At 38.1% G+C, this 22,047-nt stretch overlaps 1 protein-coding gene and 1 non-coding gene across 2 annotated transcripts in view; both read left to right on the top strand.

Annotated features, from left to right (window-relative positions):
* Nucleotides 1-22,047, top strand: part of ELOVL6 (ELOVL fatty acid elongase 6) — a 365,824-nt gene that overhangs the window by 134,116 nt on the left and 209,661 nt on the right. The gene's annotated exons all lie outside the window — the stretch shown is intronic.
* On the top strand, nucleotides 15,242-15,314 carry TRNAE-UUC (transfer RNA glutamic acid (anticodon UUC)). The gene has a single exon. It is a non-coding gene; the product is annotated as a tRNA-Glu (tRNA).

Raw genomic sequence — 22,047 nt, 5'->3', positions numbered from 1 at the left:
GTTTGCTTTATTTTGGATGCCGGCAACTGGGGGTTGGGGGGGGGGGGCGCAGATGACTGTCCAAAGGCCAACGCCCCCACTGACAATCAGGGGACAAGAGCTTTTATAGACAGAGGGAGGGGGCTACATGTAGAAGCAGCACAGTCAGCTCTGACAGTCATCTTGAAATTGGTCATGGGTGGTCTGATCAGCATCATTTTGATTGTTTTAAGTACAGTTAATCTTCAGTTCCAGGGTCAGTTTGTTCCGATTTCCTTGAGGCCAATTCTTGGAATCGTGGCAGCTTATGTCATGGCTACAGGCTGGTCATCATGTAGTTAACTTCTTCCACCTAGTGGGGATTTCAGTATCTACAAGACAGCTCAAAGGATATGGCTCAGAATATGATCTATAGCCCTTGAGACGGAACTAAAGGTCCTTGACTATGCTTAATGACTCAACTATTATTATTTAATCTTGTTGGACTGTTTTCCTTTGTTTCTGCATTTTTTCACTTCTCTGATTAAACTTATTCTTTGGCTAAAAGTTTTTCCACAGACAAAAAGCAGGCAGAGGACATGGCAGGGGCAAGGACCATAGGTTCTGCTCCGTTTCACAGTCACCTCTTTGATTTCATCTATTTCTCCTCTGCCCTTTTTCTCTTTGCTCATACTCTCAAATCATACTGGCTTCCTTCCTGTCATTCAGACATCAAGCACCTTCTTGCTTCAGGGTCTGCACACTTGCTATTCCTTCTTATAGGAATAATCTCTGCTGTATTTCAAATACCTCAGTCACTCACCTCTTTCGGGTCTACTCAAATGTCATCTACTCGGGAAACTTTGCTCCTGGGGCACCCTATCTAAAATTTCAACTCCCCTTCTGCTAACAATTTTAACTCCCATTCCTTGATTTATTTTTCTCAAAAATACTGTATATTTTATTTTTTTAAATCTTGGTTATTATCTGTCTCCCCTGGGTTGCAGATGACCATCATGGACCCTAGGCATTTTTGCTTTCATGAGCCTCTTCTTGCACCAAAAAATATCAAAAATGGACTGTATTGGTATAAAGACAAATATAATTCAGGCTCAATTCATTATTTATATTCTTTTTCTTCTGATTTTAAAAGAAGTTAAAACAAACAGTTTTGTGTGTCCTAGGCACTGTGTTTACTCTGCCTAATAGTTAAGTCAGCCCTGGTCTCCCCAAATGGAATGTAAGCACCATAAGAACAGAGATGTTTTTCAGTATTGTTCAATGCTGTGTCCCCAACCCCTCAAATAGTACCTGGCACATAGTAGACACTCAGTAAATACTTGTTGAATGATATAATGAATGAATGCATGACCTTTGGATGCTTAGGCTTGTGGGGAATATATTACCTGCACATTGTTATGTTTCAGTAACATCAAACTGTAGTTCATTAATCTTAAAGCATGAAGGCCTTAACACCACCAGTAAATGGCTTTTCGAGAAAACTGCCATATTTTACTGAGTTTTGACCAAGCACAGAGCCAATCTGTAGAGTACAAGCTTTCAGGACAAGTGCACCATGCCCTTTACTCTGTATATTCGATACAACCCTGAGGCTTCAGTCTTGTAAATAACATAAATTGCTTTAAACCAGGTGATATGAGAGTCAGTGGCATTCCTTAGACTTTGCTAACGGATATCAAGAGGTCTGCTTCTTCAAGACACCCCCTCTCTGTTGTAGACTTGTTACTCTGAACCCTTGAAACCACAAGTAGAGCTTTGGTAGCTGAGCAAGTGTTGACAAGTGTTGGTACGTCTAAACTGGCCTGTGGACATCTTATAGAGACTACTTCCTGAGTTCTGCTGACCCTATTGCCAAGTGTGCTTTGCTTCAGACAGTTTCATTTTAGAAGATGTCATCTTAAATGTCTGTGACGTGAAGTGATGCTGCCTCATCAGTGCGGGCCTCTAAAAACATCAACTGTGTTCAGCTGTGAAATGTCTTTAAAGGTTTCATTTCCAACTATACATATAAAGCAATCCTGCAATGTGTCCCCAAGGAGATCTAAACCACAGAGTTGAGGCTGATGGAGTGACAGCCAGCAATATCCTCTCTAGGTGATACATAATATATAATAAATTAAAATCCTTTCACCTCCAAAATGACAAGTTTACCTGGTATATTTATCTTGGGTGATATTTATATGTTCTGTAAAATATGAGATACTCAGCAGGTTTCTTTCAAACTCTCACTTTGTTTTGTAGCAAGGGTCCCAATCTAACTTATTCTATGTTTACCCCAGAATTCAGGTGAAGTGAGCCATCATGAGAAAAAAGTACCAAGGCTCACAAGTTTCAAGAACTATGAGGAAGTTTCTAAAGGAAGAAAGGAATCGAAATTGGGCACATTTGTCCTATGTTTATTTTCTTCTCCCATACCATAGACAAAAATATAGGTTCACCTATTTTGTTCACTGATGTGTCCCTAAAATCTAGAACAATACATAGGTTCTCAATAAATATTTGTTGAATAACTGAATGAATTGCATTTCTATTCAGTCCCCACAGATTCCTTTGAATTGTAGCATGAGGGAGCTACAGAAAACATTAGAACTGTTAAGCAAACTTTCTGAAAGCACAATACAGCTGCTGCATCGGTGACAGAAGTTTGAACAATGGCCAGGGACAGAGATGTTGGCTTCAAAAGATAGCACCCTTGTACCAACAACAATGTTCTTGGCTTCAAGTGTGGCAGATATAAGGAAAAGTAATAGTTGATATTGGTGATCATGTCCTCAGTGGCCATTAGCAGGAGATCTGCTGCTTTTAACATTAATGAGGGCTATCACCCTTGAAAAGCAGAGCTGAGAAGAGGAAAAAATGAATCCCATAGAGTACCCAAGAAAACTAGTTCATGACTCATGGACCCCAAGCACCAAACTTCTTTATGCTCTAAGGTAGTTACCCTCAAGCACCGGGGTCAGTCTTGAATTGCTTGTTGAACTTGAAAGTTGATTTGCCCTGCCTGTAGCCATCCAGCTTTCTTTTTAAAACAGGATTCTAGTCTTGGTGATAGAAGATGTTTTGTAATGAGTACTGATAACATGAAACAACACACTATTCTTTTATCAAGACAAAATTACTCTGGGCTAACCCTGCCCTGTGACACTACTTCACATAGCGTCAGAGACTCAAAAGGAACCAAATTGAACCACAATATGTTTTGACTTATAAGCACCCCTGACGTCTCATACCCCTTCTCAGGTAACATGTGCATTTTCACAAGGACTATCTGGAAACAACGTCTATTTCTTTATTGTTTAATCCCAAAGACAAATTTGAGAAAGAAATGAGTAGCCAGTCAGGAATGGATGACAGCTCAGTGATAAGCAGTTTGGGAAGGGACTCTCAAGTGAGGATTCTTCAGTGGTGCTGGCAACACACCACTTGACCCATCTATAGGGGCAGTCCTAGGATTATAATCACTTGTGTCTTTTCTCTCTTCTCCCTATACAACCAAATTTAGCCATGAATAAATCCAGTTAGGACTTGAGAGCAACACAGTGACCTTCTTTTTTACTGAGTCTGCTGGATCCTTAAGAACTAGTCCTGGACTACAGCCAAATGCACAGGTCTTGGGATGAGAAGAAGAGCAGCTAGTGGAGCTGGAGAAGGAGACCTAGGGAGGCTGCCACCTGGAGTGCTGTCCCTTTCATGAGCCCTTAATTTGCCTTTGGAGATAGGAGGACAATCTGGAGGATTAAAAAAACAACATGAAGAAAATAATAACAGCCACAAACAAGACACAGGAACACCGTGACATAGAAGCCAAGGGATGCATGTGTTTTGAGAAAGAAACTATCAACAATGTAGAATGTGCTGAGAGGACAAATAAGATGAGGCCTTATATTGCCCAGTAAATTTAGAGATACGGAGGTCCTGAGAAATGGGGAGAGAACAAACCAGGTGCAACAGAAATGGGTTGGTTGTCTTCCAATGTCCATTCTCCCTTTTCTCTTTGGTAACTGAATTTTTAGCTGGACACATGACATGCAGAATAAAAACTCCATTTGCCAGCCCCACTCTGTCCCTGCAGCTAAATGTGGCCATGTGATTGATATAAAGCACTAAGATGTAAATAAAAGTGTCTTGGGCTAGCTGCCAAGCACATTCCTTAAGAGCCAGCTAACACATGTCTTTTGCCACTTCCCCTTTTCTGCATCCTGTTGCCTGAACATGAATATAATCATGCAAAATCAAGTTAGCTCATGAAGGCCATACCCAAGGCACAGAAGACCAGAAAGATAGAAGCAGCCTTAAATTCTAGGGACTTTCGTGGAGCTGAGCTTCTTTACCAGCCTTGGATTGCCTATCCCCAGACCTTTGTGATAGAGAACAATAAAATTCCATTTTATTTAAGCTACTGTTATAGCCGTATCTAATTATTTCTGAAGCCACGGTCAAAAAGGTATCTCACACACGTCATGGCCAAAGCATAACTCTTGGCCTTCCTCCCCCGAAGTCTGTTTCTCACATATTCTGCCCCATCTTAATTAAAGATATCCTATAAACACAGCTGCTTAGGCCACAAATTAAGCATCATCTTGATTTCTCTCACAGCTTAATTTAATCCACAGAAGTCCTATCAGCAGAACCATCAGTAAACACCATGATTGCAACTATTTCTCCCACTCCACCCCTACCTCTTCAGTACAGGCCGTTAGAATTTCCCTCCCAGATCAGTGCCACAGCTTTCTTTCTAGTCTTTATGCTTCTACCTTTCCCTCTATTCTCCATTTTCTATGAAAGATTTGAAATGATCTATTTAAAAATGTAAATCAGGTCATAACTGAATTCTCACCAAACCCATCCAATTAGTTTTCCTTCATACTTTGAACAAAATTTCAAGTCCTTGCCATAATCCACATGGACTTCCACAATATGCCCCTGACTACCTCCCGATTTCATCACTTACTAATCTCCTCCTAGCTCATGCCGTTCCAATTATGTTGACCCTCCTGCTGTTCCTTGAACATCCTACCTCATGAAGATATACACACACTTCTAAGCCTTGGGTTTTTGAAGAGCAGTTATTACATGCTAATTGCTGTCCTTGTTTTGTCTTATCTGTCAGCAAAAGTCTCACCACTTATCCCCAGAAGCCTCTCCTGTCTCAACTGCCTTTGCCAACAAGCTCTTAGACTGAGTGAACAGTTCAGTATTTACTGAACGCTTACTTTGTGTCAGAGGAACTTACAGATATTATATTTTATTAAATAGAGAATATCATTATTTCTATCTTCTGGATGAGAAAACTAAGAACTAAATAGGTCAGGTGCTGTGCAAAACATGAAGAGTTAAGGATGTCCACCCAGGTCTGTGTCCCCCCTTGAACATCAGTGTTATATGTAACTCTGGTATTCATGTACCAGTGACGAGGGAAACCAAGCCAAGAGAAACTGCGTCTAGGAGTTCAAATCCAGAGAGGAGGAATCAAAAGGCCTCATTTCTCGTGGGAATGAATCTTCTGTTTCCTGGAAACCATAACGAAAGTGGCAAGACTGAGTAGAAGTCTTTGGAAAAAACAAAGGGAAACTACTTCCTATCTTAGTTTGAACTGTCACCATCCTAAACTTACTTAATCTACCTCACTTACCAAGCTCTAAGATGACTGCCCCACTCCAGTTGGGCAATAAGATCAGATAAAGTTCCTTTTAAATATATTAAAAGAGCCTGGACACCAAACTAGTTGACTAAGATATAAATCTAAACCGAACATTGATACAGGACAATTATGTTCTGCAAAAGTAGTTATTTCAACATTATGCTATCTACTTATAAAAAGGAGTGGTGGAAATTGATCTATTAAAGATATATCTACAATCTATATCTGTATCTTTCTCCTGTTGTTTCTGTTTCTCTGGAGAAGCCTGACTAATACTGTGACACTATTATAGGCATTGGGGCCTCCTTGGGTCAGATTGTCTTCAATCAAAACCAGCTTCATTTAATTTGCCAGGTTAGGCTCTGTAAAGAAAAACAACTGTTTTTAAAACAGTGATTTGCTTTTGATTTGTAAAAATCACATGTAACAGTTGTAATAGTAGCTTATAAATAGTAGGCATGCAGTAACTATTTGTTAAAAATTTATTAGACTTCATAACTTATGGCATCTCTGGTTATCTAATCGCATCATATCCTAATTGCTAAGAAGAGAATGACTTCTGGAGAGCTTAAGCTAGAAATCTAAAGTTAAAGTCAGAGCCAAAATACCGTGTGTTATACAGAAGTCGTGGCATTATGGAAATTGGAGATCCAGAGTATAGCCACAGTTTTTCTGTTCTTGAAAAATAATTTTCTTCTGAAAAATTGTTTCAAAATACATTGCAAGGCCAAGAGATTTATTTATAGCAACATTTTTCTTCATAACTATAATACCTAATTATAGTTAACTTATGGCCATGATAGATTTGCTCCTATAAACTAATAAATACTAGTGCAAGGATTTAGAACTGCTGAACCATGCAGGCTGGTTGATTTAAGTCATATGCATCCTCATGTGAACCATACAGGCCATTATCTCTAGAAGAGGTAGAGCCGAATGGTCAGGAATTGATTACAGTATTCCAAATAATGTCAGCTTTATTTAATTATAAGATAGAAGTTATTGAAGCAAAGACTGGTGCTTTGGTGGAACCAAAGGCCAAAGGACAAGGTCTCTAATAATAAAATGAAAGTTATCTCAAAAAAGAAGAAAACACTAGAGATATCTTAAGGAAGAGAAAATTTCATGATATTTATTTCTAGGCCAACTTCAAATAAACACCTGTGCTACCGTTACAAAGCTACATGGTTTCCTGGTTAGAAGCTATACATGATACTCATGGGGAAACAGCTTTGTCATTTAATTAGGCATTTAGTCAGGTAATTGCAAGAAGTTGGGGGTTTTCTCCATTTCCAAATAATAAAAATATTAAAAGGCAATTGACACCTAATTTTAATATTTTTAAAATGCTTTCTTACTGAGTTCGCCTCAACCCTACAGAAATTTTAAAGCTGGGGAAAATATAAGAAATGACTGCTTTTAGACATTAGCAGCACAAAACTGTGCTTCCTAAAAGAGGGGATACCAAAACGATGAGCCTTACAATAAATCCCCAGCTTTCTGCCTAGAGGGACTTTCCAACCTGGGGTACAAGGAGGTACAAGAGCTGAGCTGGCCATCCATGGGGTTCTAAGGCAAGACAAGTGCCTACCTTTAAGGAGCAGTAGCTTTTTTTTTTTTTTTTTTTCCCGCGGTACGCGGGCCTCTCACTGCTGTGGCCTCCCCTGTTGCGGAGCACAGGCTCCGGAAGCGCAGGCTCAGCGGCCATGGCTCACGGGCCCAGCCGCTCCGCGGCACGTGGGATCTTCCCGGACCCGGGCACGACCCCGTGTCCCCTGCATCGGCAGGCGGACTCTCAACCACTGCACCACCAGGGAAGCCCAGGAGCAGTAGCTTTTACATCTGACTCTTTTTCTGCATTTCAAATCCCATTGCCTTGAGGCCCTTACATTTTCTGAATTACTGAAGTTTCTTCCCTAATTATCTTCTTCCTTTCATTTTCACCCCTAAAAAATCTATCCTTGAAATTTATGTGAGACTGATTTTTCTAAAATATAAATTTAGTTGCAATTCTTCCAATTAAAATTATTCAGTGACGCTCTCTGCCTTTGGGATTAATTGAAAATATTAGCACAGAACATAATTTTAGTGATCTAGGTTCTATTAATTTTCACCCCCACCTATCTACTCTGCCTTACTTTTCTACCTGACACTCCATTCTTACTGGTAGTTGCCTAAATAGGGCATTCTTCCACAAGCCCACGGCCAGTTTATGGCACACAAGGACCATGGAACATCCCACAGGACCCCATACTTACAAGGGTTCTACTCTTGCTTTAAGGTTCTACTGTCAGCATCTTGAAATTATTATTATTATTATATTTTTTGCGGTACGCGGGCCTCTCACTGTTGTGGCCTCTCCCGTTGCGAAGCACAGGCTCTGGACGCGCAGGCTCAGCGGCCATGGCTCACGGGCCCAGCCGCTCCGCGGCATGTGGGATCTTCCCGGACCGGGGCACGAACCCGTGTTCCCTGCATTGGCAGGCGGATTCTCAACCACTGAGCCACCAGGGAAGCCCTTGAAATTCTTAATAATGTTTTTGTAAGATGATTTTACTGGGCCCCACAAATTATGTAGCCAGTCTTTTCTAGTTTTATATATGCTGTTCTCTTTGACTGGAATTCACACACACACACACACACACACACACACACACACACACACACACACCACTAGCACTGTGGAGAATGGGGTGATAAAGTTTGAGCGAAATGTAAAAAGCACTGGGGCACTTGGATTTGGGTTTTGGCCCTATCAGATTTTAGGTCTTAACCTCTCTTAATTTGTTTCATTACCTGTAGGGTATTAAAATATCTTTTCTGCTTACCTTACAGAGCTGATAAAAGGATTGGCTTAGATAGTGTACAAGTTTTTAAACAGTAAAATACAGAGAGGGATTTTAACTGTATCACCACATCTTAATTGGCTCACTTGTTTTAGTTAATATCAAGTAATCACCATTTCCAGGAGGAAAAATTATGATGTCAAAACAAATTATTTCTTATACTCCAACAAAAACTGAAATTTAGATGTTTGAGATTATGTAAGATCCTTTTATAAAGTAAGTTTTAAGATGGCCTCCAAAGGCCTCTCTGCCTTTAACTATAACTTGGTGAATACCACAAATTAATCAAAACAATCACAGATTCTTACAGTATAAAGGGGAAAAGTTGAATATGCAACCTGGCGAGTACACCCTGTCATTTTACCTTCCAGAAATTTCCTCTCAGCAAAGTAACTCACAGCAGCTTACCCTTCAAAAAGTTCCCCAGCAAGAGAGTAGAATGCTCTGGGAAAAATGTTTTTTGACATAATATTCAAATATGCCTTATAAAGATATATACCTAGGGGTTGAAATTCACAATTAAGTAGACAGAGATCTCCTTAAAGCAAGGGTTATTGAATAGTATGAGACTCTTGAAGTGACATTAATTTTTATAAATAAGATTTTGGTAAAAGGAAACAGGGCGAGAGAAGCTGTTTTTGGAATGCTGACGGTATGTCAGGATAGGTGCTTTCAAATACATTTTCATTAATCTTATCCTATCTTAGAATTTAGTTTGAAAAATCTTAATGAAAATAAATTTGGAAAAAATAGGATATGAAAAGTAGAATTATTCTGTTTTACTAGAGAAAGATGAATATAGATGTAAAAATCTTCAACAAAATACTAGCAGAGTAAATTCAGTAGCATATTAAGAGGATTATACATCCTGACTAAGTGGGGTGTATCCCAAGAAAGCAATATAATATGCCACTGTAATAGAATGGAGAATGGACTTCCCTGGTGGTCCAGTGGTTAAGACTCCATGCTTCCACTGCGAGGGGGCACAGGTTCGATCCCTGGTCAGGGAACTAATATCCTGCATGCATGCAGTGTGGCAAAAAAAAAAAAAAAAAAATAGAACAGAGGAAAAAAACACATGATCATTTCAATTCATTCAGAAAAGAAGTTTGACAAAATCTAATACCATATAATGATAAAACAAACAAACTAGGAATAGAAGGGAACTTCCTCAACACGATAAGACATTTGTGAAAGATTATAAGTAATATTCTCAACAATGAAAGACTGAAAGTTTTCTCCCTAAAATCAAGAAAAAAACAAGAATACTGCTTTTGCTACTTCTAGTCAATGTTATACTGAAAGTTCTAGGCAGATCAGTTGGCAGAATAAAAGAAAAAAGAGAAAGAAAACAGAAGCGAAATGTATCTAAATCAGAAAGGAAGGAGTAAAAGTATCTCTGTTGTCAGATGACATGATCCTTATATATAGCAAGTCCTAGAGATTCCACCAAAAAATGTTATTAGATCTAATCAAATTCAGCAAAGTGACAGAATATAAGATTGACATTAAATATCCAGTTATATTCTATACACTAGCCATGAACAATCTGAAAATGAAATTAAGAAAGCAATTCCATTTATAACAGCATCAAAAATAATGAAATACTTAAAAAGAAATTTACCAAGGAGTTGAAAGACTTGTACACTGAAAACTACAAAACATTGCTGAAGGAAATTAAAGAAAAACTTAAATAAATGGGAGGACAGACCATATTCATGGATTAGAGGACTTAATATTGTTAAGGTAGCAGTACTATCCAAAGTGACTGACAGATTGAATGTAATCCCTATCAAATTCCCAACAGTCTTTTTTGCAGATATGGAAGAGTTCATCCTAATATTTATATGGAATTGCAAAAGACTCCAAATAGCAAAAACAAACTTGAAAAAGTAAAGCAGGAGTATGTTGATAATTGGGGAGGTTATGCATATGTGGGGGCCAGGGGTATATGGAATATCTCTGTACCTTACTCTCAGTTTTTCTGTGAACCTAAAACTGCTCTTTAAAAAAGTCTTTAAAAAAAGAAAAGCAAAATTTAAGGACTCAAACCTTCTGATTGTCAAAACTTACTAAAAGGTACAGTAATCAAAACAGTGTATACTGGCATATGAATAACATAGATTAATGGAACAGAGTTGAGAATTCAGAAATAAATCAATACATCTATTGATTGAGTTTTGACAGAGGTGACAAGACCATTTGAGTTTTGACAGAAGTGACAAGACCATTCATTGGAGAATGAATAGTCTCTTCAACTGGATATCTACATAAAAAAGGAATAAAGTTGAACCCCAATCTCACACCATACACAAAAACTAAGTCAAAATGAATCAAAAACTTAAATGTAAAAGCAAGAATTATAAAAAAAAAAACACAGGAGAAAATATAGCACATGGTACTCTACTCAGTTCTCTGTAATAACCTGTATGGGAAAAGAATCTGAAAAAGAAGAGAATATGTATATGTATAACTAAATCATTTTGCTGTACACCTGAAACTAACACAACATTGTTAATCAACTATACTCTAATATAAAATAAAAATTTTAAAACAGGAGAAAATATAGGGCAAATCTTCATGGCCTTGAGTTTAGCAATAAATTCTTAATATGTCAACAAAAGCATAAGCAACATCAACAAAAAAATACATAAATTGGACTTCATCAAAATTTAAAACTTTAATGTTTTAGAAGATACTATCAAATAAGTGAATAGACAACATGCAGAATGGGAGAAAACATTTGCAAACTGCCTATCTGTTAAGGGTCTAATATTCAGAATAAAAAGACAAATAACCCAATTGAAAAAATGGACAAAGGACTTAAATAGAGATTTCTCCAAAGAAAGGCCAACAAGCACATGAAAAGATACTCAGCATTATTAGTCATAAGTAAATGCAAATAAAAACTACTCATACTGATATTCATCTGGATGTCTATAGTTTTTTAAAATGGAAATTAAGTGTTGGCAAAGATGTATTGAAATCAGAACCATCACGTAGTTCTGGTGGGAATGTAAAATAGTACAGCCACTATGGAAAATGGTTTGTAGTTCTTCAAATAGTTAAACATAGGATTACTATATGACCCACTAATTCCACTCCTCAGTATAAGCCCAAAGAATTGAATGCAAGTATTCAAACCAAAACTTGTATGTGAATGTTTGTAGCAGCACTATTCATACTTGGCAAAAGGTGGAAACAACCCAAATGTCCATCAGCTGATGAATAGATGAACAAAATGTGGTATATTCATACAGTGGAATATTATGCAGCCATAAAAGGAAATGAAGAGCTGATCTTGCTACAACATGGATGAACCTTGAAAACATTATGCTTAATGAAAGAAGCAGTCGTATAGGGCTTCCCTGGTGGCACAGTGGTTAAGAATCCACCTGCCAATTCAGGGGACATGGGTTCGAGCCCTGGTCCCGGAAGATCCCACATGCCACGGAGCAACTAAGCCCGTGCATCACAACTACTGAGCCTGCACTCTAGAGCCCACGAACCACAACTACTGAGGACGTGTTCCATAACTACTGAAGCCCACATGCCTAGAGCCCATACTCCTCAACAAGAGAAGCCACCGCAATGAGAAGCCCATGCACCGCAACAAAAAGCCCCCTCTCAAAAGCCCCGCGCGCAGCAGTGAAGACCAAACACAGCCAAAAATAAATAAATAAATTTATATATATTTTTTAAAAGGTCATAAACTGTATCATTCCATTTATATGAAATTCCCAGAACAGATAAATCCACAGAGACAGAAAACAGATTGTTTCCAGAGACTGGTGTAGGGAGGTTTGGGGAATGACTGTTTAATGGGTTCAGGAGTTTTCTTTTTGGGTGATGAAAATGTTTTGGAACTAGATAGAGGTGATTGTTGCACAATATTGTGAAGTAGTAAATGCCACTGAATTGAACACTTTCTTTCGGTAAATTTTTGGTTTTGTTAGTTTTACCTAAATTTTTAAAAATCGAGGGAAGAAGATTCCATAACACAAGGAGAACAATTTAAACTTTTTTGAGGAAGGAAGTGATAGGACCTGACTTCTAGGAAAATAATTTTGTTGGAGTGTGAAAGGTTTGTTGGAGAGGAGGTATATTTCAACCACAGGCAGCGAGCAGTCTTATAATATTGTTTATAATCATGAAAGTGGTTCTGTGTTTGTGGAGCTGGGAGAATGGAATTAAGAGTGAGAGTGAAACTTCCCCATATATTCCTTTTCATATAATTTTGATTTTTGAAAATCGTTCATTTAAACAAATACCTGAGTTTGTACTTGTCCTTATGCCAGATATTGTATGGGATAGCCTAAGATTCTAGTTGAAGAATCAGAGTAGTTCACAAAATGTTCAGTGATAACAGAGGGGCAAAGATAATAATCAGAAAGCAGTTAAGAGTAGAAAGAGAGTGAATGACTGTCTTGTCTATTCCAGAATTAAAATAAAGTTATGTTGGATAAGCTGAACTTTATGAAAATATACACTATATTGCCCTTCTTTATACACTCTCAGGTCTCTGGAAATTTTACCATAGACTAGTGTTAATCTCCAAATTTTTTACCTTCTCACCTCTTTACTTCAACCTTTTATCTGTTACCTAGGTTGATTGTAATCTCTTGCTATCATTAACAGTGCTGCAGTGAATAAACACAGACTGGTATTATTTCCAAAATGCACAGCTAGAATAAATTTCCCGAGGTGAACTTGCTGTAATCTTGATAGAGATTCCCCAACTGCACTCTATTTAACAATTGAACCTTTTTTCCTGGCTGCAGCAAGGTAAAAAATATCTGTTTATGCTATCAAAATTTGTGATGTTTTCCAATGACAGGTAAGAAGTGCCATAAAGTATAGTTTGGATTGTGTTTTTCTTGTTATTTTTAAATTAAGCCTTTTATTCGTATTTTAAAGGCCATTCATTATGGTTGATTTCCATATTATGTAAGTCATGTCCTTTGGCTGCCTTTCTAATTGAGCTGATCGTTGTTCTCTTCTCAATATCTAAGGGATCTTTACATATTAAGGACATTAACCCTTTGTCTCTGATATAAGTTGCAAATATTTTTTCAGAGTTTACCATTTGTTTTTTGACTTTGCTGTGTGTGTTTCCTGCCATGCCCCCCCCCAAAATGATTTTTATTTAGTAGTTTGTTTTTTAATTTCATGGATCCTGGTTTGAAGTCACAGTTAGAAAGGCTTTTTACACAAGATATAAATTTGCTCGTTTTCTTTGAGGACTTAGGTGGCTTTATAAGGGTATTTTATGAATATTTTATATATTGTACCTGTGGATCCATTTGGGATTTATCCTTGCTGTAAGATACAGATCAAAGTTTGTCTTAGTCTAGATAAGTCCCCAGTTGTGCCCGTTATTTCCTAAAAGTCAGACTTTATCCCGACTATTAAATAGGCTGAATAAATCCCACATTTATGTGCATCTGTATCTGAGCTTTCTCTTTTATTACACTGGTCTGTCTACAGGCAGCTCCAGTACAGCCCAGTTTTAAATATTGAGGTGTTATACTATGTATTAATACCTGATAAGGTTAGCCTCATGTTAATATCTTCCTTTTCAGAGTTTTCCTGGCTGTTATTGTTGTTTTTAATTTTTTCCTTGTGAACTCTAGAATCAATTTGTTTAGTTCCACAAAACAATATATTAATATTTTAATTGAATTACATTAGATTTGTAAATTAAAGAGAATGATGTCTTTATGATGTTGAATCATACTAGCCACACACATTTTGTGGCTTCTCAAAGGTTCAAGTCTTCTTTTATTTTTTTCAGAAACATATTAAAGTTTCCCTCTTGTATGTTTTTCCCATTTCAAATTAAGTTTTTTCATATATATTTTGTCTCTTTTGTGGCTACTGTGAATAAAGTTTTCTCCATCCTCAGAGTCTAACTGGTTGCTAACAAACACATGAAAACCATTAATCACCAACTTATCCTGTTGTGCATAGTGATTTTTCAATTTCTGTCCCCATTTATATGGAAAATTTTCTTATTTACTAAAGCCTGGACTTATTTAGAGTAGCAATTAAATTCCCCACAATTTGTCTTCCAGAAGACATTCTGACATGATATATATTTTTTCCTCCATCTTCCAATCCAGCCACACTGGTTCACTCACTTTTTCTAACCATGCCACACACTTTTATGTTAATGTGGTTTCAGTCTTCTTTCCTTGTTCCCATTCCAGCCACCTAATAGTCAAATTTAATTTTTAATATTGCCTCCATAGAGCTCAGTCATTTATTTATCTAGAAATCATAGGTCCTTTCTCTGTTTTGCTAGAGCATGTTGCATAGTTCTAGTCCATATGTATGTGCCTTTGTATTTTGGATGAATGCCTAGAATAGAACAAATACTGTTTGAAGTACATAGAATAGAGAAATAGGTAGGTAGATAGATAAGAGAGAGAGGCAAATACATCTGAGATGTTTCTGGACTTTAATGTTTCATAGGCTAATAACAGTTCAAAGAAATATTGAGAGCAGCTATGGAGTTGTTAGATTTCATTCTTCCAACATAGTATATTTAGATACTCTGTAATGGTCTATATGGGAAAAGAATGGATATATGTATATATATATATATATATATATATATATATATATATATATATATATATATATATATAACAGATTCACTTTGCTGTACACCTGAAACTAACACAACATTGTAAATCAATTATACTCCAATAAAAATTTAAAAAATAAAAATAATTCCAAACAAAATGAAAAACAAAAAAACACCATAGGGGATTCCCTGGTGGTCCAGTGGTTAGGACTCTGCACTTTCACTGCTGTGGGCCCAGGTTCAATCCCTGGTCAGGAAACTGAGATCCCACAAGCTGTGCCATGCGGCCAAAATAAGTAAAAATTTAAAAAAATAAAAACACCATAAAACTCCAGTCTTGAAAGGACCTATTACTCCCAATTAGTAAAAAGGACATGAATCTTAGACTAAGGCATAGACCTTTAAATTGGATGAACTGGGTAGGAGAATGGCTGCAGCAGAGTTTTGAATCTTCTCACTTTTCCTCCTGGAGCAATAAGAAGACAACAACATCAGCTGCAACAAAAAGTACGCACTACATTCCCAGCAAAATGAATGACACGGAAATTCCAAATTACATCAAGGTGTGGTCAAGACATCAGAGACGTGAAGGACCTACCTACGAAGCAACATTGGTGCAGTCGTAGTGTGGAAAAGAATGGGGCGGAGAGGGTCCTGGCAGTGGCTCATCTCAGACACTGACAGCAACATTTACTCTTGGAAAGCGAGGTCTTACCCTGACGGGGAATGCCATGAGCAGGCCTGAGGTGGAACAGAGGGCACTAACTGGAGAAGACAAAGGGAAATACACAGAAAGGGCCACCCAGCAAGGCCTGAGGTGACTAAACTCAGAGAACACTTTAAGAGAAAGAGTTATGTGGAAGGCAGATGCCAAGTTCTCATTAATAATAGCCAGGGAAGCTCAATGCTGGCAGTAGTCCTACACTTATCAGAGCCAAAGGAGGTGGAGCTACACAGGGGAACCATGTTTTTGCAGAAATAGTCCAACACTGAAGCATCAGAAGAGGGAGAATTTGAGCAGAGGAATCTGGCAAATTACCCTGGGTCCTCCCCTCACTCTGTAGGAATCTTGCTAATGGCTAGTCTGGAAGCACCAGCATATTCAGACATTCAAACAGCATATGTAAGCACAGTCTCCAGACAGGAAAAGAACCCACTAAGACAGAATATGAAGGAAACTTACCCCCCAAAATGTTGTCACAAAGCAAATGAAAGTTATAACTCAAAATTCCTACATGAATGGGGAGAAAAACACCTGGACTTTGACTGTTAAATTGGCTGAGAACAGAACAAGAAAAAAAGAAGACTAAAATTGTATTGACATAAAAGTGCCTGGCATAGTCAAAAAAAAGTGAATGAACTGGTGAGGCTAGACTGTAAGATGGAGGAAAATAATCATATGTGGTGCCAGAAAATCTTCTGGAAGATAAATTGTGGAGAGCTTAGTTGCTACTCTAAAAGAGTCTGGGCTTTACTCGATAAGCAACGAAGGACGATTTAAAGTTTTGAGGTGAGCTGATTCTAGTCAGTTCAGTGTCTTTGGAGGATATCTTTAGTTCTTTGAGTGAAAGACAAATTGTAGAAGCAAGAGAGTGGACATTAGAAGTTCAGTTAGGAAACCATTGTAAAATTTCTATTGATTTATCCATTCTTCACCTATTTATTGAGGATTTGTGATGTGCCAGGCACTGTCTCAGGGTTGTGAAGTCATACAGAGTCCCTGCCCTCAGGTAGCTTACATTCTAGCAAAGTGAGACCGTTCACACAACAAATACATACATACCATGTCAGGTGATTATATATACTATGAAGAAAAATGCAGCCAGGTTAGGCAGCCAGAGAAGACCTCTCAGATGAGGTGCCATTTGAGCTGAGACTTGAGTGAAGTGAACAAGTGAGCCATGAGTCTAACTCAGTGAGAAGTGCTAGGACTTTGGCAGAAGTTGGAAGCTAGTGCAAAACCAAAACCATCCAGGGACTCTCTGTTACTTGAGATAGCATTTAAACATATACCGGTACAAACACAGGACCAAAATGACAAACCTAGATCCTGGATGTGGACAGGTTAACTGTAGCAAGACACTGAGAAAGCAGAGGCTAGGAGACTGAACAACTGGGAAACCCTCGGTCACACCCAGGCAGATTTTTTCTTACAGCACACATGATTTACCTTTGCCTCATAAACATAAAACTAAGAAGTTTGCTCCCAGCAGTGAGCAGTCTATTTTTTCACCACATATTAAGAATAAGCCCAATTGCAGTAAAGAGAAACACACAAACACACACACACACACACACACACACACACACACAGAGAAAGGGGGATGCTTTGGCAGCCAAATGCCATAGGGGAAAAAGAGCCAGTAGGTTGTTTAGGAACATGCTGCTACAGCCCTTCTCAGCTTAAAAGGTATTCTTAAGCAGAGATGATCCTTTTAAAAATTACCTTCTCTAATATGTTCCTCATAAAATGGTGCAGCTACTCGGGAAAACAGTTTGACAGTTTCTTTAAAAACTAAAAATATACTTATCATATGACCCTGCAATTGCCCTCTTGGTCATTTATCCCAGAGAAATAAACACTGATGCCTACACAAAAACCTATACACAGTTGTTAATAGCAGTTTTATTTGTAACAATTAAGAAATGGAAACAACCAAAATTTCCCTATGTAGATGAATGATTAAACAAATTCTGACACATCCATATCATGCCATATTTATTGCTGGAATACTCAGCACTAAAAAGACACAGACTATTGATGCATACAACAGCTTAAATGGGACTCAAGGGCATTATGCTGAGTGAAAAACCCATCTCAAAAGATCAGTTCTATGTGATTCCATTTATATAACATTCTATAAATAACAAACCTGTAGAGATGGAAAATAGATTAGTGGTTGCCAAGTGTTAGGGATGCAGGGGAAGAATGGGTGAGTATGACTATATAGGCACCAGGGAGATTTCTGTGATGATGGAATAGCTCTATATCTTGATTGCATTGATGATTATTCAAATCTTCACGTGTAATCAAATGACATGGAACTACACAACACATTGGGACTGATGTCAAATTCCTGGTATTGATATTGTACTATAATTCTCTTAAGAAGTAACCATTGGGGGAAACTGGATGAAGGTGCATGAGACTCATCTGTTTTTGCAACTTTCTGTAAAGCTATAATTATTTCAGAAAAATTTTTTAAAACCCTACTGACGATCTCTGAACCTAAGAAAAAAATATTTTCCACTTATTTCCGATCAGAGGAATTCTGATCAGAGTTGATTTTAATAAACGTTAGTTTGCAAACTAGCCTCTATACATGAAGGGCAAAGAGAGGCCGAAAACAGAGGCAGGTCACTCCAGATTGGTAAGGTGGGAGTTTTTATAAGCAAGGGAACTTACTTCACGGGCTTGTCTTGGGCATCCACAAGATGAGTAAATCTCTGCATCTACCCACCAGAATCTTAAAAAATTGTATAGAGGCCTTAACTGGGTTCAGTCACTTACACAGTCCAGAGGATCTCAGCAGCACCTTACTCTCGTCCTTGGAGTAACTCCCACTGTGGGAACATGGGGTGGAGTGTGCATTGCAAGGACAGGGGAGGGGGTAAGGAGCCTCTGAATGCCCCAGTTCAGCTTGAGGGACAGTTGGCAGTCACATCCTCTTAATCATTACCTCCTCCAACAATAAAACATAAACAATGAAACAGAATGGTATAGAATTTTAAGTATACTCTAGGATAGCATAGATTTCTATCAGGCATCATCTCTAAAATATACATCTATGGCTTCTGAAAAAGACGGAGTCTGACCATTTAACAGGCCCTGATTCAGTACAGCTCAGGTCCATTTGGCTTTTGTCTAAATTGTCTGAGCAACTGCCTCATTCTTTTTATTCTTCTAGGACAGAAAGGATCAGCAAGGTGTGCATTCCTGATCATTGAAGCTCAGACTAGTCCACACAGACTGGTAGGAGCAATGTAGCTGTCTATAATGTCACTGTTAGCTGCTTCTTTTGAGTTTTTATATCTGTAGAATGATCCTTGGTGTTTACTTCTCAACTCAAGGAAGTTGTCCCACTGTCATATATATGACCCATGGTTTGGGGCTGTTTGACATTTGATTGTATTTAAAAGATATTTGACTGGACTAGTTCATGTTGAAGCCTTACTCATGACACCCAATTCAGATACCATTGTCTCCAACAAGTTGTTCCTGATCTCCCTCCCTGCCCAACGCCCATTAGAATAGATTGGTCTTCGTCCATATGACTGCAACACATGACTCTCAGCCTGAAGGGCATTTTGCCATCGGTTATAGAATCTAATAACATCTGTGCTTCCACTGATTTTAACTTTTTGATTACAACAGCCTAATCTCAAAGTATCTACCATAGTTCTTATCACAAAAAAAGTGGTACAGAAATCTTGATTGAATTTAATTTACACAAATTACATGATAAATTTCTCCTGATGAGAATTCAGGATCTAGGATTTGAGGGATTCTCAATTGGCAAAATTAGGAAAGAAAATAAACCTTGCATTTCTAAGCTGCAAGCAGGAAAACTGTATTTAACTAGGCAATTTAGTTACAAAACTGTAAAGCAAGCATCTCCCATGTTCTTCGGAAAAATATAACTTGGACAAAATTTTAATGTGAATGCAGATATTCCAGACTGAGATCAGTGCATGATAAGCATTTAACATAGTGCTGGGTACAGAGTTAGCACTCAATAAATGTTAGCTACTGCCTATTTCATCAATTTTAAGAAGTACCTTTTAAAATTAATTTTTATTGGAGTATAGTTGATTTACAATGTTGTGTTAGTTTCTGCTGTACAGCAAAGTGAATCAGTTATATATATATATATATATATATATATATATATATATATATACACTCTTTTTTAGATTCTATTCCCATATAGGTCACTACAGAGTATTGAATAAAGTTCCCTGTGCTATATAATAGGTTCTTATTAGTTATCTATTTTATATATAGTAGTGTGTGTATGTCAACCCCAATCTCCCAATTTATCCCTCCCCCCCTTTCCCCCCTGGTAACGCTGTTTGTTTTCTACATCTGTGACTCTATTTCTGTTTTGTAAATAGGTTCATTTGTACCAATTTTTTTACCCTTTACTGGGATTTCTTTCTTTCTTTCTTTCTTTTTTTTTGTACACATCATTCTGCAATTTGCTTTTTTCAATGGTGTTATGTCTTTGAAATGTATACAGGAAGCTATAGTTCATTCATTGTAACTGCTGTGTATATTCCATGGTGTGAGTATGCCACAGTTTATATCCATTCTCCTCTTGATGAGCATTTGGATTATTTCCAACTGTTTTGCTATTACAAAGATGTGACATACATCCTTGTAAATGCCTCCAGGTGCATATGCGTGAGAGTTTCTCTGGAAGTGGAATTGCTGGATCATAGAGTATATGCACCTTCCACCTTACCAGATCTTGCCAAATGATTCCCGAAAATTGTTGCCTGTTAGTATTATACACACCTTCCAGCACATTAGAGAGTTCCTATTGCTACACATCTCTGCCAACACTTGGTAGCATCAGACTTTTGGTCATTCCGTGGGTGTCAAGTTGCATCTCATTATTTTTAAAAAAATTATAATCCTGCTTATTTTTTTAAAATATTTATCTATTTAGTTGTGGCTGTGTCGGGTCTCAGTTGCAGCGCGCAGGCTCTGTGTTGCAGTGTACAGGCTTCTCTCTAGTTGCAGCAAGAGGGCTCAGTATTTGCGGCATGCAGGCTTAGTTGCCCCGCGGCATGTTGGATCTTAGATCCCCGATCAGGGATCGAACCCACATCCCCTGCATTGGAAGGCAGATTCTTAACCACTGGAACACCAAGGAAGTCCACAGTTTCTTTTTTTTGAGGCATAAAATACATTCAGTGAGGTCCTTGAAATGCACAAATCTTAAAGGTACAGCTTGAAATTTTTACATTTGAACACATCATGCACCCACCACCCAAATCAAGATACAGAGCATTTCTATAACCGCAGAAAGTTTCCTGGTGTCCCGCCCCCATCCTTCTCCCCAGAGGTGGCCACTTTCTAACTCCTGTCACCATTGATTACTTTTGCTTATTTTTGACCTCTGTATAAGTGGAATCACAGTGTATACTCATCTGTACCTGGTTTCACTCAATACAATGTGTGTGAAGTCCACTCATGTTGTTGTGATGTCAGTAGTTTATTCTTTTTTCATTGTTGTAGAGCATTCCATTGTGTGACTATGTCACAATTCCTATCCATTCTTCTCTTGTGAGCATTTGAATGGCTTCCAATTGTTTTTCTGTTACAAACAAGATATGACACACGTCCTTGTCCTCCAGGTACACATACCTGAGAGTTTCTCTAGAAGTGGAAATGCTGGGTCATAAGGTATATACGTCATCCACCTTACCAGATATTGTGAAATGATTCTCTAAAATTGTTGTATTAACCAACACTTCCTCCAGCATGTCGGAGTTTCTTTTTTTAAAAAAGTAATTAATTTTTGGCTGCATTGGGTCTTCATTGCTGCGCATGGGCTTTCTATAGTTGCGGCGAGCAGGGACTGTTCTTCATTGTGGTGCATGGGCTTCTCATTGCGGTGGCTTTTCTTGTTGCAGAACACGGGCTCTAGGCATGCAGTCTTCAGTAGTTGTGTCGCATGGGCTCAGTAGTTTTGACACACGGGCTCAGTAGTTATGGCTCATGGGCTCTAGAGCACAGGCTCAGTAGTTGTGGCGCACAGGCTTAGTTGCCCTGCGGCATGTGGGATCTTACTTCCCCGACCAGGGATTGAACCCATGTCCCTAGCATTGGAAGGCAGATTCTTAACCACTGGACCACCAGAGAAGTCCCAGAATTTATATATTTATATGTACCATTTTCTTTTAGATTCCACATATAAGCAATATCATATGATATTTGTCTTTCTCTGTCTGACTTACTTCACTCAGTATGAAACCTCTAGGTC

Source organism: Kogia breviceps, chromosome 6 (genome assembly GCF_026419965.1).
Source record: "Kogia breviceps isolate mKogBre1 chromosome 6, mKogBre1 haplotype 1, whole genome shotgun sequence".
Classification (NCBI taxonomy): Eukaryota; Metazoa; Chordata; class Mammalia; order Artiodactyla; family Physeteridae; genus Kogia; species Kogia breviceps.
The sequence above is the reverse complement of the archived record's forward strand: the minus strand, read 5'-3'. Positions and strand labels throughout refer to the sequence as shown.